At 41.7% G+C, this 20,527-nt stretch overlaps 1 pseudogene across 1 annotated transcript; it reads left to right on the top strand.

Moving 5' to 3' along the window:
* Positions 1–35: 35 nt before the first annotated feature.
* Positions 36–824, top strand: LOC311593562 (small ribosomal subunit protein eS25-like; annotated as a pseudogene). The gene has a single exon. The product of its transcript is annotated as a small ribosomal subunit protein eS25-like (transcript).
* The last annotated feature ends 19,703 nt before the right edge of the window (positions 825–20,527 follow it).

The raw sequence follows: 20,527 nt of genomic DNA, 5'->3' as shown, positions 1-20,527 counted from the left end.
GAGCAGGGAGGAAGGGTGGGACTGGGAGGAGAGAAGGGGTTACAATGGGATATAAAGTGAATATACAAATAAATACATTAATTAAAAAAAAAGACAGAAAAGAAAAAGCAGATAGTGGTTGTCGCCACTCTCTGAGCTTTGCCAAGTTGGCCAAGGATGACAAGAAGAAAGATGCTGCAAAGTCGGCCAAAAAAGACAAAGACCCAGTAAATAAATCTGGTGGCAAGACCAAAAAGAAGGGCCAAAGGCAAAGTTCTGGACAAGCACAACAATCTAGTCCTGTTTGACAAAGCCACATACGACAAACTCTGTAAGGAAGTTCCCAGCTCTAAGCTTATAACTCCAGCTGTGGTCTCTGAGAGACTGAAGATTCACAGTTCCTTGGCCAGGGCAGCCCTTCAGGAGCTACTTAGTAAAGGACTTATCAAGCTGGTTTCAAAGCACAAGCCCGAGTAAGTTACATCAGAAACATAAAAGGTGGAGATCTCCAGCTGCTGGTGAAGATGCACGAGCAGGTTCAATCAGTTGTACATTTGGGAAAATAAAATTTTGTTAAAAAAGAAAAAAAAGAAAAACAAAAAATAAATAAACAAATAGATTCCCTATAAATAAACAAATGGATAAATATAAAATTAAAAGAGGACCTTCTGTATTACCCCCAATATTATATCTAAGACATTTAAAAATTTCTGTACATTGACTCAACTCTGAGTTTTACCATGGTCAAGAAAACTATTCAGTTCAACTGATCCACCTTCCAATATTAAGTAGTGATTTTCTATAAACTAATCAGGTCATTCTTCTCTCTTCACACAAGCCAAAGCCCCAGTGGAGTGTGTTTCAAGTTGAGAGTAAACTGTGCCTAGACCAATTTTTGTGTTTTGATGGTTTTATTAGGCTATATTAGCAATACTGAAACTATTTGCTTTAGGGATAAGTGCATGTTTGAGTTGGAAAGGAACTGTGTGTAAATATTCACTGAAATTTTTTCTTTACTTTGGAAGGTTGGGGGGGGATGTATAGAAGCCTGGGATTTGGGGGGGGGGGGATAGGCCACTTGGGAAATATTGCACAATAGACTCTGAACATTACTAAATATAAAGTGAATCAATCTTAAGGCCACTCAGGAAATTCTGCATCGTGGGTCACAAAGCTACTGTGCTGGCCAGGACACTAAGTGGATAAGATTAATTGCTCATTATCCTCTCCATCTGCGGCCTACCCACCTCTGCTCTGTATTCAGCGATTCTCGTGAAGTTACAAAAGAAAGATATTTGGTGACCAAGAAAAGGTCAACTTTTTTTCTAAGATTGGAACTAGGGAGGTCCGCAAACGATGCATTAAAAAGTAGAATTTACAGGTAAATTATAAGGGAGAGAAACATAAATAACTTGGCAGCATTTGCAAAACAGGTATTCAGATGTTTTAGAAGCATCACTTTAAATTTAATTTATATTTCAATTTCTCATGAAAAATTAGTGGTAAAAACTAAACTTAATCTCATATCATCTTGAATATATTAGGTTGCAGAAAATGTTTTATTAAAATTAATTTAAATGACACACATGGCTCAAATCATATTTCTATTGGACTATGCTGATCTATGTTATTTGGAATCTATTATGTTTTGCTTTTTGATAATCTAAGGTGATGATGGTATTTTAAGTCTTTGGCAAGACTCCCCCACCCCAACCCCCAGCACTGGGGAAGCATGTCATCTGAAGTTGAGACAGTCCTGAGTCTGCCACTGCCAGTCAGGGCAATATATTCAAGTTGGTTCTGCTTTAGGACTTGGATTCTCATAAAATAATGCTGCCTCACCTCTGTTTATGGCTCTAAGCACTGCAGAGTCCTAAAACACTGACTTGTGAGGCTACCAGGAGAGCAGTCACTCCTGAGAAAGGGAACCAGATGTGCAGGAAAGGCTGGGGATAGCATGAGTCGGATAGTAAGAGAGGCAGGATCCAGGATTACAAAGGAGAAGGACGGGGCTCCATAGCCGAGCGTTGCTTTGCTCCTAACTTCTTTCCTAGTGGCTTCACTTCCCTCCACACCACCCCTTTGTTTCCAGATGCAAAGGCAGGTGCGTAACCAAGAGATCCAGATGGACGGCCTCACCTGTTCCACCAATTCCATTGCACATCCAACTCCCCCCCCAGTCCACATTTTCACCCCTCCCTGGACACTCTGCATCCTCTGTGGCTTGTATATCATCTTTATAGGCCCAGGTACTAAAATCCAGGAAGTTTTTAAAGCCAGACCTGGCAATTCCACTGAACTTGACAGCTCGTTAAGAAGATTCATTTTAAATATATTCGGATCAGCTCTGGCACCTTCCCCTGGTCTAAAAAATAGACAATAGCCATACCGGAAAAAAGGAAGCTTGGCTTTGTGATATCAGCCTGCCTTTGTCACTAAGACTTTCAGGGCTTCTATAAATCTTGAAATTCATCCTTCTTACCCTGGGACATCTTGTCTGCAAATGAGTTTCATGTGCATATTGCTTGCTTATATTTTTATTAATCTTACATGCATTTACTGAATTCTTTGCCACTGATTAGTACTGTTGATTCCCTTTGTGCATTACATGTCTTAGTCTTATTTTGTATTAAAATTTTTCTTTTTATTGAATATATCTTTTCTCATACATCTTGATTATAGTTTCCTCTTCTTTACTCCTCCAGGCTCCTCCACACCTTCCCTCCCATATGGATCTGCTCCTTTTCTGTCTCTCATTAGGAAACAAACAGGATTGTGAAAGATAATAATAAAACATAACAATATAAAATAGTAAGATAAAACATAAACTATCATATCAGAGTTAGATGAGACAGACAGACAGAAAGGAAAGAGGCCAAGAGAAGGCCCAAGAATCAGACACAAATATCTTTACTTCAAATATAACTTGGCCGTGGTGGCTTATGCCTATAATTTGATCACTCAAGAGGTTGATTCAGGAAGACTGTTCAAGGCCAGTTTGGGCAACAGAAGTGGACTATTTAAAGAGAATTCGAAGAGCCTCTCTCTCTCTCTGCCCAATATATAGTAGGGCACATGACTGTTTTTGGCTGGTTGGTTAGATAATTGGTTTGCTTTTGGGACAAAGTCTTTGTAGCCCAGGATGGCCTCAAACTCATTGTAATTTCCTGCCTCAGCTTTTAAGTGCTGAGATTATAGGTGTTATTTTATGAATGAGAGAATGAACAAATCTTCATTCTGAATGAACGCTGGCTGTAAGCCTTATCAACCACGGTGCAGTTTCCACAGATACATGTCTTTCCATGTATACATCAAGTGTCTGGCTGTGCCCAGTGGAACTCACTCTGGGGATCAGGTTGGAGGATCAGCTGTGACCTGTCCTTCTCATGGAAGCTCCCAGAAGGAATAGGAGAAACAGTGTTGTCTTATTAGAGCCAAGGATCAAAAATGATGCTTTGTCACATCTGTCTACATTCCACTACTGAGGTTACGCCTGCATCAATGTGTGGGGAAAGTTGTGAGCACTGCCTTCCAAATGACCAAATCGACTGGATCTACATACCAGACAGGAGAACTGCAGCTGGCCTAGCTGATGGTTGCAATTGAGCTATCCTAGTTTTCTCTTCTGCCTCCTGTGGGGGTTTCTGGGGCACTTCACAGAAAGGAGGCTCCTAACACCTCCCCAAAGTAAAACAAGAGCATGTGTTTGCCCTGGATATGCCAAAGTACCAGCAGGGAGGGAACCCTAGGTTAAATAGTTTTGTTTAAAAGATTTTTATTTCTAGTTTATTGTATATAGGTAATTATTAATTCATGCTTGAAAATATGAATGATGGAGGTATGGAGGAAGCTATGTCAGTAAAGTGCTTGTTGTGAAGGCATGTAGACCTCCCCCACACCCACATGAAAGGCTGAACATAGTACCACATACCTGTAATCCCAGGAGTGAGGAACTGGAGGAATAGGGATCGCCAGAGCTCCACAGCAGCTACTTTTGTCAAGCCAGTAAGTTCTTGGTTAGTGAGAGACCTTGTATCAAGAAACCAGGTGGTGAGCAAGTTAGGAAGACATCCCAAATTAATCTCTGGCCTCATTAGCCTGTGCACACCTACATGCATAAATTTGCACAAACACTAGCATGTGCTTATGCACATGCCACAGGTACATTTGCATTCGATAAAAGTCAATTTAAAGATCACAGTGAAGACAGGATTTAACAGTGTCTTGGCTGAGCAGAATGCTGTGCAAATCTTTCAGGGTTATTTCCAGTTGAAGCAAAAACTTCCTTCTTGTCTTTCATCCAAAACTATCAATAGAGTCAAGGTAACAAGAGCTGTTGATACACAAATAGCTCAAATCCCGTAATCTTGTGTAGGTAGAACTTCATACCTGTTTGTTCAAATGAGAGAGAGACAGAGAGAGAGAGAGAGAGAGAGAGAGAGAGAGAGAGAGAGAGAGAGAGAGAGAGAGAGAATGAGAGAACTTTTCAGGAATCCTTAAAGTGGTGCGGTACAGAATGGTACAGAAGTTCCCTTAATCGCTTGCCATCCTTATGCAGCTGATTTGCATCCAAGGCCTTAGTCCACCCCTCGATCGATCACTCCATTGTGTTCCTTTTTGACATCAGATCCTACAAGCTGGCTGACCCACTTTTCAAAACTACCTACCAGCTGGTTGGAACAGTGTTTCAGCAGGCGGGCCAAGGAGCCATAAAGTCCACTAGCAGCCCAGTCTTCCTCGGTGGTTGTAAATGAGGAGGAAAGAGGTGGACTGTGTTTATCAACAGCAAAATAAAAGGGAAGCCATTGCTGTCAAATTTCCCTCCCAGTTTTAAAAATCTGGACCATTTCCCCACATCCAAACGAGGCCACTTATGGTTTATCATCTGCTGATAGGAAAAGTTATCTGCACAGCTGTGGTGCTGCATTAGTTATGCTCTGAGCAGGACAACACTGTAAATTATTTGCAATATGCTGGAACTCAACACGGTCTGACTTTATAAATATGATATTAAACTCTTAAGAGGGAGTTGCAGACCTTTTATAAAGCCATTAATTTTTAAAGTAGTTTGGGAGTCCAAATTAGCAGCTGGGTGTGGGTGCCAGCTTCTAAAAAAAAAAAAAAGAAAGAAAGAAAGAAAGAAAGAAAGAAAAACACCAAACCAACCAGATGGTGCTGACTTTTCCAAAAAACGACGAGATCCTGAGATCAAATGGGATGCTTGGGACTTGCATACCTTTTGGAAATTGAGTTCAAAGCCTTGAATAATGAGTAAAATTCAAAGTCCTTCTCGTGGTGCTTTCCCCACCCCCCCAATCCACCACCTGGAGTTTCCTCTGAACCCCTATTATGCTTGCTACATGCTGCCTCATTTCAAAATCAATCATATGCAACAATGAAGCTGCTTCTAGGCAGGGAAGTTAGTTCAACAAATTATTTATTCCATGCTTATTTAGTATCTATTATGTATCAGGTGCTATCAGATATAAAACGAACAAAGTGAAAAAAAAGCCTCAGACTTTTATGAGTTTACCAACTAGGCAAGAAAAAAAAACCATGAAAAATAATTATTATAAAACAATGTGATGGAGTCTGCGACCCAGGCTGATATAGAGCACCATGGAGAAGCCTTTTAGCTGGCTCTCTGGGAGAGAGAAGACGCATATCTGTCTGACTGGCCAACGAGCTGAAAAGAGATCTATGTGGACTATTAGCAAGACAGATGTTATTGAAGCCACCCCCTGTACCTCTTCAGCAGAGATACCACCATCCAAACCCCTTTTGATGTGCAATCAAGGTTGCTTCACACTTCTCAGCCCGGATCGCCTCCCTCTAAAGTAAAAAACAATCATGCTGCTTCAAACGCTCAGAGAAAAACAGCCCCAGAATTCTGATGGTTAAATGAGATAATATATAGCAAAGCTCCCAGTTTTTATAGCGGCTATTCAGGATCTGTGGAGGTAATGAGACCATAAAACAAACAGGACCCAGGGAATAAAGTTGGCCACTTTATTTTAGGGTTCATCTCAATATCTTTTTAGTATAATACTCTTGGGAAAAAAAGCATCATGTGTATCCCAAGCCATTTCAGCTCACTCCTGGGAGTCCTCGCGTTATTGCAGAGGATGGAAAACATGGCTTTAACTCTAGTCCTAATGTTCACCCCTGAAGAGTAGTCCAAGCTTCAAACATGTTTAATAAAAAATATTTACTTCTCAGTAGGAAAAGGTGTTGTGGTGTTTCTTACTACCTGCTACACTGTTGAAGTCCTTCCCGCCTGGCAGTCTTGCTGTGCTTTCATATTCCACAGTCAGAGGCATGGCAGTACTGAGAACAGAGTGAGCCGGGGAGCAGGCAGCAAGCGAGTCAAGGAGCCTAGAAATACTTTGATTTGAGTGGTGTGCAGTCACACAATGTTCTGCTCTCTGAGCATGGGCATTTCAAAAACTCATCCCACCTCCTTTCCTTTTTTTTTTTGGTTTTTCAAGACAGGGTTTCTCTGTGCAGCCTTGGCTGTCCTGAGCTTGCTTTGTACATTAGGCTGGCCTCTAACTCACAGAAATCTACCTGTCTCTGTCCCCGCCCCACCCCAGTCCTGGGATTACAGGCATAAATCTTTGGACAACACCAACATCACTTTGACCTAAAACAGAGCTCCCAGTCTTGACATGGCTGATGGACATTTGGGTTTAGCCAGGTGTCCTCACTAGAGTTAGTATTGTTGCATTGAAACACCATGGCTGAAAAGCAAGTTGAGGAGGAAAAGGTTTATTTGGCTTACATTTCTACATTTGTAGCCTATCATTGAAGGAAGTCAAGACAGGAACTCAAATAGGGTAGGAACCTGTAGTCAGGAGCTAATGCAGAAGCTGTGGGGGATGTTGTTTACTGCCTTGCTCCCCATGACTTGCTCATCCCCTATTCTATACTGTGCATGTAAATCAATTCCCTTTAGAGCTTGTGTGTGTGTGTGTGTGTGTGTGTGTGTGTGTGTGTGTGTGTGTGTGTGTGTTACACATGCATGTGTAAATGTACACCAAAACAAGTGAGTGGATGAATATAGAATCAAATATTTATCAGTTCAGTGCTTGAAGATGCCATTTCTACTCTAGGAGATTTGGTGTTCATTATAAAGTCTATTGCTAATGCTGGCTTAGGTAGTTTCTTGGTAATTTAGCTTAGATAGGTATATGGCTGGGATTAGGAAGCCATAGGAAATGGGCACAGATACATTGGTTACAATGACTGTGTCAGGGGTTGGAAAACTTCTGTTGATGGCTTGATAGACGATAGTGTAGGCTTTTGTGCTGGCTAGTTTGAACTATCAACTTGACATAAGCTAGAATCATCTGCAAGGAGACTGTTAGCTGATTGAGCAGGAACCAACCAGCACATTGTGCTCAGTGGCGTTGCTTGGGCTGGACATTGAACCGCCCAAGAAGAGAGGAAGCAAGCTAAGTAACAAGCAAGCACAGAGCCAGCTAATTCTTCTCTCTACTGCTCACTGTAGATTAGGTGTGTCTACTGCCACCTGCCCTCACATTCCCCAAATGATGGTCTTCAACCTGCAATTACAAGCTGAGTAAACCCTTTCCACCTCTATTTTGCCTCTTGTCTGGGTGTTTGTCAAAGCAACAGAAACCAGAACAGCTTTGCTCACCATATCTCCATTGAAATAAGTACTTAGTTACCTGTCGTGGTGCAAATTTAGCCACTAAGGAAGTATTCGTTGCTGTTTCTACAAAACCAGGTTTGCTGACTCCTCAGCTAGGTTGCAGATGGTGATGATGATGATGGAGGATAATGGGAGTAAGTGGAGATGGCAACATGAGTCATTTTATATACTTAATTCTTACAGTATCCCTACCAGGTAGATATTTTTTTTTAACTCTCCAATTGTAATGTCAAGCCAAGCTTAAGGGAGGTGAAATGGTTTTGCTAATCTATTTAGGAAGTGAGGCTAAGTCCAAATCCTGGTGCATTTGGCCCAAACGTTTTTTATAATAGTAAGAGAAAAAGACCAAACATGAATGGGGTAGGCGAGGCTATCTAGGAGGGGCTTTTGAAGAGGGGAGGGAAGCACACAGTAGTGGGGTTGCTTGTCAGTATAGGGCTGATTGTAAACATTTGACCTTCAGCTTTGGATACCTACTAGTGCCGGCCCTGGGGCTGTAAACTGGGGAATGGTTAGGAAGCTCTGGCGTTTTAGATCTGAAGGTTTCTTTGGCTTGGGCCTGTCCCTCAAATGACTTCTTGCTGCATATAATATCAAAGTTACTCTAAAAATATTTTGTACTTGATATGAATTTTATTCATTTTTCTATATTTTAGGAATCCTCGTTTTATTTATCTGGGTGCCTGCTTATTGAATTATGGTCCTCAGCCACATCAGTATTCTTCATGATACTTAGTATAATGCCTGGCATACAGTGTGTGAAGGAAATGTTTTTCTGATGGACTGATTTCGTGGGCCTGACAAACACACTACTGGACTGAAGGTCTCCTGTTTTATGAATATAACTTTCCTTTCTGACTTGCTACTTGCTTTCAAATTTCAAGCTGCAACAACAGTACCTTTCATTTTCTGCACAAAGCATTTAGAAGTTTATATATTTATAATAGCAATGGCATTTTTGACAGTAAGAATAATAACATCTGTTTATTGAATGTGTCCTATTTCCCAAGGATTGCTTTATGTGAGAACACACACATCATTTCTAATTTCAAGTCAAACAGCTGTGACAAAGGTTTCTACACTCTCATTTTATGGATGAAAAAATGTAGGGTCCTATGGGTTAAAATCACTCAGCCGCATGTGCTACAACAAGAAATGGAATGTGAACCCTGCGGCTGGAGAGATGGCTCAGTGGGAAAAGTACTTCATACAAGCATGAAGACCTGAGTTTGGATCATGAACAGGAGCTGGGATGAAACAGGTGGCTCCCAGGGACGTCAGGACTCTCACACACCAGCCTATCTGAAACAGTGAGCTCCAGGTTCAGTGAGAGACCCTGTCTTGAGAATAAAGTGAAGAGAGCTAGAAGAAGACACCTGATGTTGACCTTTGAATTCACACATGTGCACACACGAGGGCACACACACACACACACACACACACACATACACACACACACAGAGGCAGGTGAGGGCATCTGCACTTATATACAAACACGAACACATACAAGAGGACTTCTGCACACATGCACACACACATAACACACACACACACACACACACACACACACACACAAGAGAGGGCATCTTTACTCATACACACATAACCATGTGAAGGCATTGCACACACACGTACACACAAGTGAGGGCATGTACACATACACGTTCACATACAGGTGAGGGCATCTGCACATACATATACCCACACATGAGGGCATTTGCACACACACAGGTGAGGGCATTTTACTCACACATACATAACCATGTGAGGGTATCTGCCCACCCTCCACATGAGGGAGTCTCTACACACACACACACACACACACACACACACACACACACACACACAGAGACACACACACACAGACACACAGACACACAGACACAGACACAGACACAGACACACACACACACACACACACACACACACACACACACACACAGAGAGAGAGGGGGGGGAGGGAGGGAGAAAGACAGCCTGAGCTGACTTCATGAGGTCTTCTAATTGTAGTGCTCTCTTAAATTTTCTTTTGGAGCTCAAACTAAGGCAATGGGAAGACCAAGGAAAAACGCAGGACTGAGAAATTTGGTAAAACAGACACAGGTTGTCATCTGATTTCAAGAAAAATTTTTTTTCAAAGCTACACTGGAACCAAGGGTCTTGCAGATGCCATTGCTCTACCACTGAGCTACAGCCAAAGACCAACAGGAACAATTTGGAATCATCTCCTTCAAGCGGTAATGACCTCGTACTTTGTAGCTCCTTATCCAGTGAGGATCATGGAGGCTTCCTGGGACCTCAGGACACATTCCCACAGGACATCCTGTGGGTACTAACCATTTGTGTGTGTGTGTGTGTGTGTGTGTGTGTGTGTGTGTGTGTGTGTGTGTGGAAGGTGCCAATTCAGTGTGGGCTTAGACCTACTAGATCAAGTTCATCAAACGTTTCCGTCCATAGTTCCCCTGACACCATCATGTTGACCACCCATCTGTGGGAGTATTCACTGCCCTCAAATCCCAATAAATCAGTGGCCCACGGTGTCACACATAGAAGAAAGAAACAGACAAATGAACGGTCCTTTCCTTATTTTCCCAGCTTTCATTTGTACTTGGTAGATGTCCAGAAAGGTTCCCAGGGATGAAGAACCAGTTGCCTATAGTGCTGCCCAGAAATGTAGCTTTATCTTGTGTTGTCTGTCCATCCTACTATTCTTTCCTATTCCACAGTCCTTGTCTCTTGTCCCTTTATATATTACTTATTACATATAATATATAAATGAATATGTAATATATTTTATATAACATGCAAAAAATATAAAACTCTTTGCATCATTTTAAGAAATGAATGCAAAGATTTTTTTAAAATAAGAAATATTCAGAGTCATAATGATTGGCTAAAACTTTCACATTTTACAAAGCATTAAATTTCTTTGCACAATGTTCGTTCTTCTTCGTATAACTGTGTGCAGTATACTATACTGTTCTCATGCCTGTGTTCTTAATGTGTCTGTGGAGAATCCAGGGCTTCACGGAGGAGTTAGTAGAGCTAGAACAAGAGTATTGTTGCATGAATTCTTAGGCCAAGTTGATCTTTCCACTCTGGGCCCGCTGGTCACCAGGAACTAGAATTAGATAAAGTGAGACCACATTCCAGAATTTTGCATTTACTAGACTTCAGTTGTCAGTCTATGAATAAATATGGTATATGTATATGCAAATGCAATGAGACAGTCAATGACGTATGAGCCTATTTATATGTAATTGTAAATTTCCTGAGTCTCTTCTAAGAGAGCGTTCAGCTCTTTTCATTCCAGAGGGTTTGATTGGGGGCCAGCCTGCTTCCTACTGCCCTTCCCTGAAAACACAGGCAGATGATAGTTTAATAAAAGCAGCTACAATTGTTGGGTGCCAGGCAGCCCTTTAGTTTCTTTCCACGGCTCTCTTATTTAATACAATGATCGCGGGGCAAGTGTCATTACTGCCATTTGGAGAACCGAAGGCACACGAAAAGAAAAAAAAATTGCCCAGGTTTACACAGTGAGTAAGTGGTATAGTCAGCATTCAAACCCAGGCAATCTGACTCCCAGTCTCTGAAACATGCTGTCCTTTCAGTCATTTTATGTGAAATCTTAATTCTACTTTCCAGGCACCTTGAGTGTGGGAGAAGGTGATATGACATCCTGCCAGATCCACAGGCTCTGTTTTAATATACAACAAGCCATGGCTACAATGAGATGATTTTTTTGCCTTTAGTGTTTACTATACAGCAAAGGGGAGCGATGGGGCACGCACAGAGCCCTAGGTTCAGTAGTACTGAGAAAAACAAAATAAAAATGGTTAAGCATAATTAGGTGGAGGGCTATTTGTCAGCTTGCTCAAATTTAAGGAATTTCTATTTTCTTAAATGTAAGATGGACGCAAGCTTTACTAAGGATGTTTACAGAGTGGTGAGTGTGCCCCACACCTGGCTGATTTTATATTTTTAAAAAAGATTTATTTGTGTGTGTGTGTGTGTGTGTGTCTGTCTGTCTCTCTGTCTGTATCTGTGTGTGTGTCTCTCTTTCTGTGTGTGTTTGGCAAGTGCCTATTGAGGCCAGTAATGGGTCATGTCGAGCTGGGATTACAGGTTAATTATGAGCTTCCAGACATAGGTTCTGGGAACTGAACTTGGGAGAGCAGTAATTGTAAAGCCATTCTTACAGGCCCTGTCTGAAGTTTCTTATAGGTATAAGTAATTACTTTATAAAAAGGTACAGGTATTGCATTAAGAAGTTATTTTATCTACTTTGAATCTTCATAGGTATTAGAAGGAACTTCTAAAAAGGATAATGGTTTTATCTGATAAAAAGCAAATACGAAAGTTATAAATGGATTCAAGTTTAAAAATTAAGTGTAGTCGAACTCTGGTGCCTCATATTTGACCATGTCTCCTGGAGGGGGAGGCCTGGTGGCACTCAGAGGAAGGACAGCAGGTTACCAAGAAGAGACTTGATACATTATGAGCATATACAGGGGGAGGAAATCTCCCTCAGGAACAGTCATAGAGGAGGGAAATAAGGGGAAAATGGGAGGGAGGGAAGAATGGGAGGATATAAGGGATGGGATAACCATTGAGATGTAACAAGAATAAATTAATAAAAAGTTAAAAAAATTAAGTGTAGTATTAATGGATAGCTCTAGATACCTTTTAAATATTAATGAAAAACAGTTCTTCCATAGGGATGGAGAGATGGGCCAGTGTTGTATGGTGGAAGGTCACCCTGGCAGGTGATCGTGACTAGTTTGTACTCTTCATCTGTGCTAAGGCTATCTCATTGCTCCTCCTCTTTCACAGTGCACCGTCCACCCAAACTTTGAAATTGTGTGATGTAGTAAGTACAACGTGGAGCTCATTACTATCGTAGAACAGAATTTCTTTAAGAGAGTTGTTTTCGAAAGACACTTTGATGTTAAGAGCTCCATCAGAAGCATTCTTTTTCTTCTCGAATAACTATCCCTTTGGTTAACCTTCTGGATCCAGTGTCACAACAGAGAAGAGGATGGACTGTGTGGAGCTGCATCTGTAAAGTAAGGATGAAGGAAAGTGTGCTCTGGGGGGTCCGGGGAAGCATCAACTCCCCTCTCAGAGACCTGACGGTAAAGGAACTCTTCCATCCACATGTGCACAATCACTAATGGCAGGAGGCCACTGGGATGAAACTATCCAATAAAAGCTGGTGGTTTCTCTGCATACCTGAGTTTCTCTGTGTAAAAACGGCAACCTTGACTCCTCACATTGACTCCTCTTAGTTCCACCTAATAGACCAGCTTTTAATATAGTGACGGAGCTGGCTAAGAAACACTTCGTGTGTATTGTTTCCTTTTATCATCCACACTGTACAAGAGAGTGTGCAACGTTGCACATTTTTCCTTTCTTTTTTGACATATGAGTGCAATGAGGTTAAGTGATGTAGAGGAGCCTGCCTAAGGCCACACTGACGGTTAAGAATTGAGCTTCTAACCCAGGGGAGAGTGACTACATGTGACCCCTGAACGATTCAGACTGTACCCAAAACACCTGTTGGCTTTGGTTCCATGGGATCGTTCACGTCACATGACAGCCATGAAGACAGGGTGCATCTAAATTCTGTCGTCACACTTTTCTGCTAAGAAGAGCTTATAGGGCTTTGAAAATAAAAGCTTGCACATTTCAGAAAGTGCTGCTGTCATGGTTGATACGACAACAGTTGGTTTAGACAGAGGCAGGCTTTGTACCTCAGGGACTTTGGTAGATTCAGTCAGAAGGGCAAGGGCAGAGACACGATATCGTGCAGTCATGGGGACCAACGTAGGCTCTAGAACCACTTAGGCTAGTTTTTGTGTCCCGATTTCTGCTATTTCTTGTAGTTTTAGGCAAACTACAAATCTTTTCAAGTTCTTTAAGGTCTATAGAAAGTGGATCATGATACAACGAGTAGATGCATGCCACCCTACATGCTAACTGAAGTTTTGGATTGAATGACAGACTACACATAAAGCCCCTGGACGTGCCAGGGATACAGCAAGTGATGAATAGTGGCAGATGTTGCATAGAGTAGCAGAGGTCAGGCAGTACACAACGCATGAGGAGAGGTGCTCCAGACAATTGCTACTGACTTTTGCAGCATGGGATCGCAGCAAGGAGAGTTTGAGACACGCAGTTGAAGAGCAGGATTTGGGATTAAGAACAATCCCGTCACACTGGCAGAATTTCATCTTCGACACAAAACCCACACCTCATATCCAGTTCAGTTTCTGTACCCATGTGGCTTGCCTCAGGAGGGAAGTGCAGACTTGAATTATTGTCTTCAATTTTGCTGCTGAGAAAATGTCCCTAGGGAGATTCTTTTCCACAGGCCTTTCCTGTTGGAGTCAGGAAAAACTTACAAGTGAGATCAGTTCCTCTTTAGCTGCTTTGAAGGTTTGTTTTATGTGCTGACACATTCTCCAATCTTCTAGGGGGAAAATTCAGCAGTAATAAGCAAAGAGAAGCCAGGAGTCCTTCAGGGTAAAGTCAGTGTTTTCACTCGAGTGAGTCAGACGGGGGAGAAGGGAATCCTCTGTCCCTCTGTTCATCCACTTGTCCCTCCCTTCCTCCATCATCCTTTTCTCCCTCTATCCCTCCCATTTCAGAGTTGGGGATTGAAATCAGAGTTGCACATGTGCCAGGCAAGAGCTCTTACTACTGAGCTATATCCCCATCCTCAGAGAAAGGTATGCCTTCTGAATGGAGAAGCAGGCTTTGTAGCAGTGGTCTTTAAAGTGACATCACTCTTGGCTTGCTTCCCACGGACAGGCTGTTTGCCTTCAGTGCTGGGTCAGATCAGTACTGCGCTTCTTTGTAAGGAGCCTGTTGGAGGAAGCACCATCCATCTCTTGGTCTAATTTTCTCTGGGTCTAACCACAGAGGTAAGCCAACCACCAGAATTGACTGGCTATGGTATATTATTTTGTCCCAGGATTCTGGATGTGTGAGGGATATTTTCATAACATGGCAATTCTCCCTTTCCTCTTCAAATCAAGCTTACATGCATCAGAGGAGGCCGCCGCGGAAAGAGCAGTGGCAGAAGCTTGTAAGGCGGAGAAGAATGGCTGTCAAGAGGAGATGGCTCTTTTTATTCTGTCTGCCTGAGCAGAGAGCTCTTACGATACATTAACTCACAGAGAGCAGGTGAGACCCGGTGCTCGGATGAAAGATGAACAGCGAGCAAGCCACTGCAAGGTCAAATGCCTATTGTCCCTGTGCCTTACAGAACCCAATATTCACTACACAACTTCTTCACCGGCTCCCCTTCCCATCAAACCGCTTTTATTTGAGAGCTACCATCTCGAGAGCATCTTTTTTGGGAAGGAGCAAAGGGGGCTAGGACATTGTAGCCATCACTGAAAATGACTGCTTCTGTATCAGGAGGGGAGCTAAGCCCTGAGTCCTGTCATGAGGGGGAAAGGTTACAGTGAGACCCCCTCCAGACTAAAGAGTTTTATGTCTTTATATTTTTATGTTTTATGTTTTCAGTCACTTTCCCCCTTCATTTCAAATTTAAGAAAGACGAGTCGCCAATCCATAATTTGTGACTGAATTGAAATATGCCCTAAGAATCCTACTTCATCTATATGCACCTGTACTTTCAACTCTAAAGTGGTCCTTTTTGAGATTTTGTCACATTTTAAACTGTCTCTTAAACTTTTCTCCTCCCAGCAAAAGTGAACTTTTCCTTTTTTGCCCACCCTAGTCATGGCGTCCACTTTGTAAGAATCAGCTGCTCTGGTCTTTGTCTGACTCAAGCCCAACATTCTGTATGAGTCCAGAGTAATATTTAAAGAACAGGGGACACCGTGATGTAATTTGTATAGCTGTCACCTCTAAAAGGTCTTCAGTCTTATGGTAGCTCTTTTTAAAATTATCACTAAAATATAGAAATCAATTGCTTTTACATATGGTTTTGTGAAATGCTACTTCTGTCAAATTCAATTTCATTCTCCTGGGGAGAGTCCATAGATGAGGGCTGCAGTTAAGAAGGAAGCAGTTTGGTCTTTGTAGATCAATTTCTAAAGCCAGTTCTGGACTTAAACATTTCCCAGAAGTTGTTGAACTTAAGGCATGAGGGAACAGGTCTTAGTGTGCACAACTCAGGCATCCAGTCAGACCTGTCTTTGTCTGAGAAAATCATTAACCATAATTGAGTTGGCTGAATCTCTTTACTGGAGATGAGAGAACTACACCCCATCTCTTGGTAAAGCACAACAGTATCTCACTCAGACATTTAGCAGATGTATGAGGACTCCAGAAAAGCATGGGCACTGCCTGGTGAGGAAAATCCGGCTGAGAGGTTCATGAGGCAATGCCACGCTTTGCCATTACTCAACCCACCTTCAGAAATTCTCTTTCCACATTCAGGATCCTTTCTGCCGTGTGTTGAAGTTTGTTTGTCAAGATATCTTTTATGGGGATGGTGTGTATTAGTCAGTTTTGCTGAGTAACAAATTACTAAAAAACACAGTGGCTTAACTATCATTTCTTCGGCTTTTTGTTCTATTGGTTGGAAATTTGTGGTTGTTCGAGCTAGTTGATGCTTTTAGTCTATGTTAAATTTATTTATTTATTTATTTATTTATTTATTGAGACAGGCCTTCTTTGTGTAGCTTTGGCTGTCCTGGACTCACTGTAGATCAGACTGGTCTTGAACTCACAGAGATCTGCCTGCCTTTGCCTCCCAGAGTGCTGGAATTACAGGCATGTGACACTGTGCCTGGCACACATTCTATTTTTCAAAGCTAGGCAATAGTCAGCTTTGATTGGTGTGTAGAGAAATAACCTCCATTTCTATGTGGGAGAAATTATAAAATTACATGTCTAGAGGTGTAGATAGCAAGATGGAGCAATCAAGAGCATTTTTAGTAGTCCTTTTAAAATTTATTATTTTAAGAGTTTCATTACATATATTCTTTGTCTGTGGTAATGCATTATATAAGGACATTTTCATATAATTACATATTTCATGTTGAGCATATTTCCCCTTCATTTTCTACCATTAGCCCTCATTTTTTCCTCTAGAGATTTTTGCTTCTACTATGTCATATATAAACATGATTTCATGTACTGGAACCACAAACGAGAGAAGCAGTGACATTTTCCAGAGTCTGGCTTAACATGCTCACTCAAGTTGCATCCATTTTCCTGAAAATGACATTACTTCCTTCTTCTACATATGGCACAAATCCTCTCTTACCTTTTTCCTCCATGCTTCCTGGACTAATAGTGGCATGGAATTGGCTTCAGGTGGAATTTAGAGGGAAATTTACAACTATTATTATTTCAAATAATCTTTGAGTCCCTTTTGAAGGCAACAGAGGCTTAGCTTTTATTGTCTGTAGACCCAAAGAAAACACAAGGCTGCATTTTTTAAAAAAGGAACTTCAATACATAGCTCTTGAGTTATAGTTTTCACAAAACTGAATTAAATAGACTCGATATTCTAAGAGCATATATAGGGGGAGGAGGGCTCCCTCAATCACAGACATAGGGGAGGGGAGAAGGGGGGACATGGGAGGGAGGGAAGAATGGGAGGAAACAGGGGAAGGGCTAACAATCAAGACGTAATATGAACAAATTAATAAAAAATATTTTTAAAAAAGGAACTTCAATACATAGCTCTTGAGTTACAGTTTTCACAAAACTGAATTAAATGCTTTCTTTGGATCTCTGATTACCAGTTCAATCCCAATACTGGGTGCTTTACAGGGCTGTGTTTCCTAGATCCTACCCGGGCCACATCTACCACTAGTCTTTCTGTAGTCCTCAAAGCCATACTGTAAACTACTACCAAGAGGCCAACATACTCAAACTCCATTATCTAATTTCCCAAGTTTTGGTTTATCTGTGGTGGCTCTTGTTTATAGGCTCTTTATTTGTACTTACTGTGCGTGGACAACACTGAAAGTGTAGATGCATAAATGAACAGGACAGCACCAAAGCTGCCCCCAAGAGTGTGAAGCTTGGTTCACACTGTTCTTCTGGAACAGATCCATGGAGGGCCTGCTTCAGGGTTGCATAGGGAAACTGTTGTCCTAAGTCAGGATTCCTCACAGAGAGTACATTTAGAAACTCCCCAGATGCCATGTATATGTGAGTTCAATGCAAATGTCAAGGCGAATCTAAGATCCTCTTTGAATCATCCCCTCTTTTGGGTTATCTGGGTCTGCTTTCCTGCCTTGCATGAATAATTGAGAATTGACTGCATAATACATGTGTAGTGGCTTATTTATAGTTTTTCATAGAACCCCTTGCATGCTTCATTGTGCTTTATGAAACTCCAATATATTCAGATTATAAATATTCTCTTGTTTTTGGAGGCAGCTTTCTACAGGACCCGAAATGTAGTCAATGTCAAAAAGGTGATGCCTGGAAAGCCTACTGTGTGGTCTAAGAGCTATTCCCCTATTGAGAAGATCCCCTGATGAGACAGGGACTGTTTAGGCCCTTTCTGAATGAACACATAAATAATTCTCACCATCACCCTTCCAGGTGTATTTGCTGACCCTTAGTTCATATCTGAGGAAACCAAGGCTCTGAGTAGTTAAGTAACTTACTCGGAAGGGCATAGAATCACTATGTCACAAGCCAGAATGGAAACCAAAGTCAGCCCAGCTCCAGAGCCAGAGCCAGTTCCTTTTCTATTAAAATAGAATTCTTAGTGCTAATTACATTTTTACTACCACCATCCTATAGAAATAAGCTTGCTTCTTCCTAGAGGACTTGATCCCGCCATGTTCCCATCTCTATAATTTTATAATAGAGCTACAAAATGAAGGCCAGCTTTAAAATATGGCATGGGATCGGGATGGCAGACATCACAGAAGCCCTTGGGAAAGACATTGATAAAGTGGCGGACACAGGAATGAGTCTTCTTGCTATACTTTTTGCAAATTGAAGTCAGTTACAAGAAAGCAGCTGCCCGCAGGCAGCCCATCCTCCTCTACCACATTTGTGCTTCTCCGTGTACCTTTTCTGCAGGGTAGGTTACCCAATTCAAACAGTTAAATTCTAGCTGAAAGCAGATCTTGCTTTACAAACACATTGGTTCCAATATAGTACTTCATAAGGGTGTTAGTTTTAGAATGTGGCTGAGAAAGGCTTGAAAATTAACCCATTGTAGCTTTGAAAGGCACACAGAAGTACTGTATTTTAAATACTTGATTAATTGATTAATTGTTTGGTCTTGGGCAGAATTAATTGCCAACATCATAGCAGATTTTAAGAGAATCAAAGGAGACACTGTGCAGGTATCTAGGGGAAATATGCTGTCTGATCTTTGCTAGAACATGGGGGAGGAAACACTGGAAAGAAAAAAGTTAAAAATGACTTTTAAGATGGCGATTAAGATTGGGGAGATGCTTTTAGTGCCAAGATCTCCTGGAATCCTATGACTCATGTCATGGAAGCTGTTGCTCACATTGTAGGAAAGGGTTTCTGAGTCACAACTGAGAATGGTGAAGGCTCTGTCATCCCCTGGATGACAGCCAGGGGAAGGTTGTATTGTAAAAAGCCAAATACAACCCACCAGAAATATTGTAGTATGCCAGAAGAAATTTGCACATCATCATCATCATCATCACCACCACCACCACCACTCCCACACAGACACACAGAGACACAGATATGCACACAGAGATACAGACACACAGACAGACACAGACACACACACACAGAGACACAGACACAGACACACACAGACACACACACAGACACACAGACACACACAATGAAAGAGAGAGGGAGAGAGAGAGAGAGAGAGAGAGAGAGAGAGAGAGAGAGAGAGAGAGAGAGAGAGAGAGAGAGAGAGAAAGAGAGAGAGAGAGGGAGAGAGAAACAGACACATAGAGAGACAGAAAGAGAGGGAGAGAGAGATCCTTTTTAATTCTCTTAACTTGTTTTATAGACAGTGTCATCTTAGACTTTAGAAACTGTGCTGACTCTTGGCTTTCTTTGGTTCTCTGTAGCTTTAATAACAACCCCAGTTCTCTACAAACTAATTCTGTTTAACATACATTAGAATATATAACTAAATATAACTAAAGCCTACACTGCACTGGCTGCCAACATTTCTGAGATACTATCCTTCCTTTTTCGGGGTCTCATTTTCCTCATGAACTTTGGGTAGTCACTGACTCTGACACCAAGTGAAGGGCTGATGACCTTCGTCTTAGTCCTCTAGAGGGTTTGTATCTCAGGATGGATTTGTTGGCACTTGTTGTCAGAACACTGCTACAGAGCATCATGTTACCTTCTAGGATGACTCACATCTCCAAGGCAGCTGGATATCCCAGCTGTGGTCACTGCAAGATGTGTTAAGATTGTGCCTTTCATGAGGGCACCTAAAAAGAGTGCTAACTCCCTGCCTTACTTATTCATGGAGCCATGTACTCTGTCATCAAGCTGTCCTCATCTGTACAGACAAGTGTCCTTCCCTAATTTATTCCCAGGCAACTGACCACAGTCTAGCAGTGTACCCCTGGGGCTGCAGTCCCCCTAATGAGGCCCTTTTCTCACTCATGCAATAGAAACTTAGGGCTTGCAATGGCCTGTGGTTTTTTTTTTTTTCAGTGATGGACCTTCAAAGTAAACCTCTCTCCTCTGTCTTCCTACATACATGGACAGAGATATCTATCAGCTCTGGTGGCATCATGCAAATACATGCTCATTGTCTGTCATCAATAAAACCTTATTTTATCCCCATATTTTGTTTCACTAGAGCCGAGGGCTGTAGTTATACTGGAAACAAGCCCAACTTGTCTCTGAACCAAACCCTTCAGAATGAGTGACTATCATTGAGTAAAATCAGGTTGGTTCACACTT

This window comes from Acomys minous, assembly GCF_964271855.1.
Source record: "Acomys minous genome assembly, chromosome: 3".
NCBI classification, from domain to species: Eukaryota; Metazoa; Chordata; class Mammalia; order Rodentia; family Muridae; genus Acomys; species Acomys minous.
This window is presented reverse-complemented; position numbering and strand designations above follow the sequence as displayed.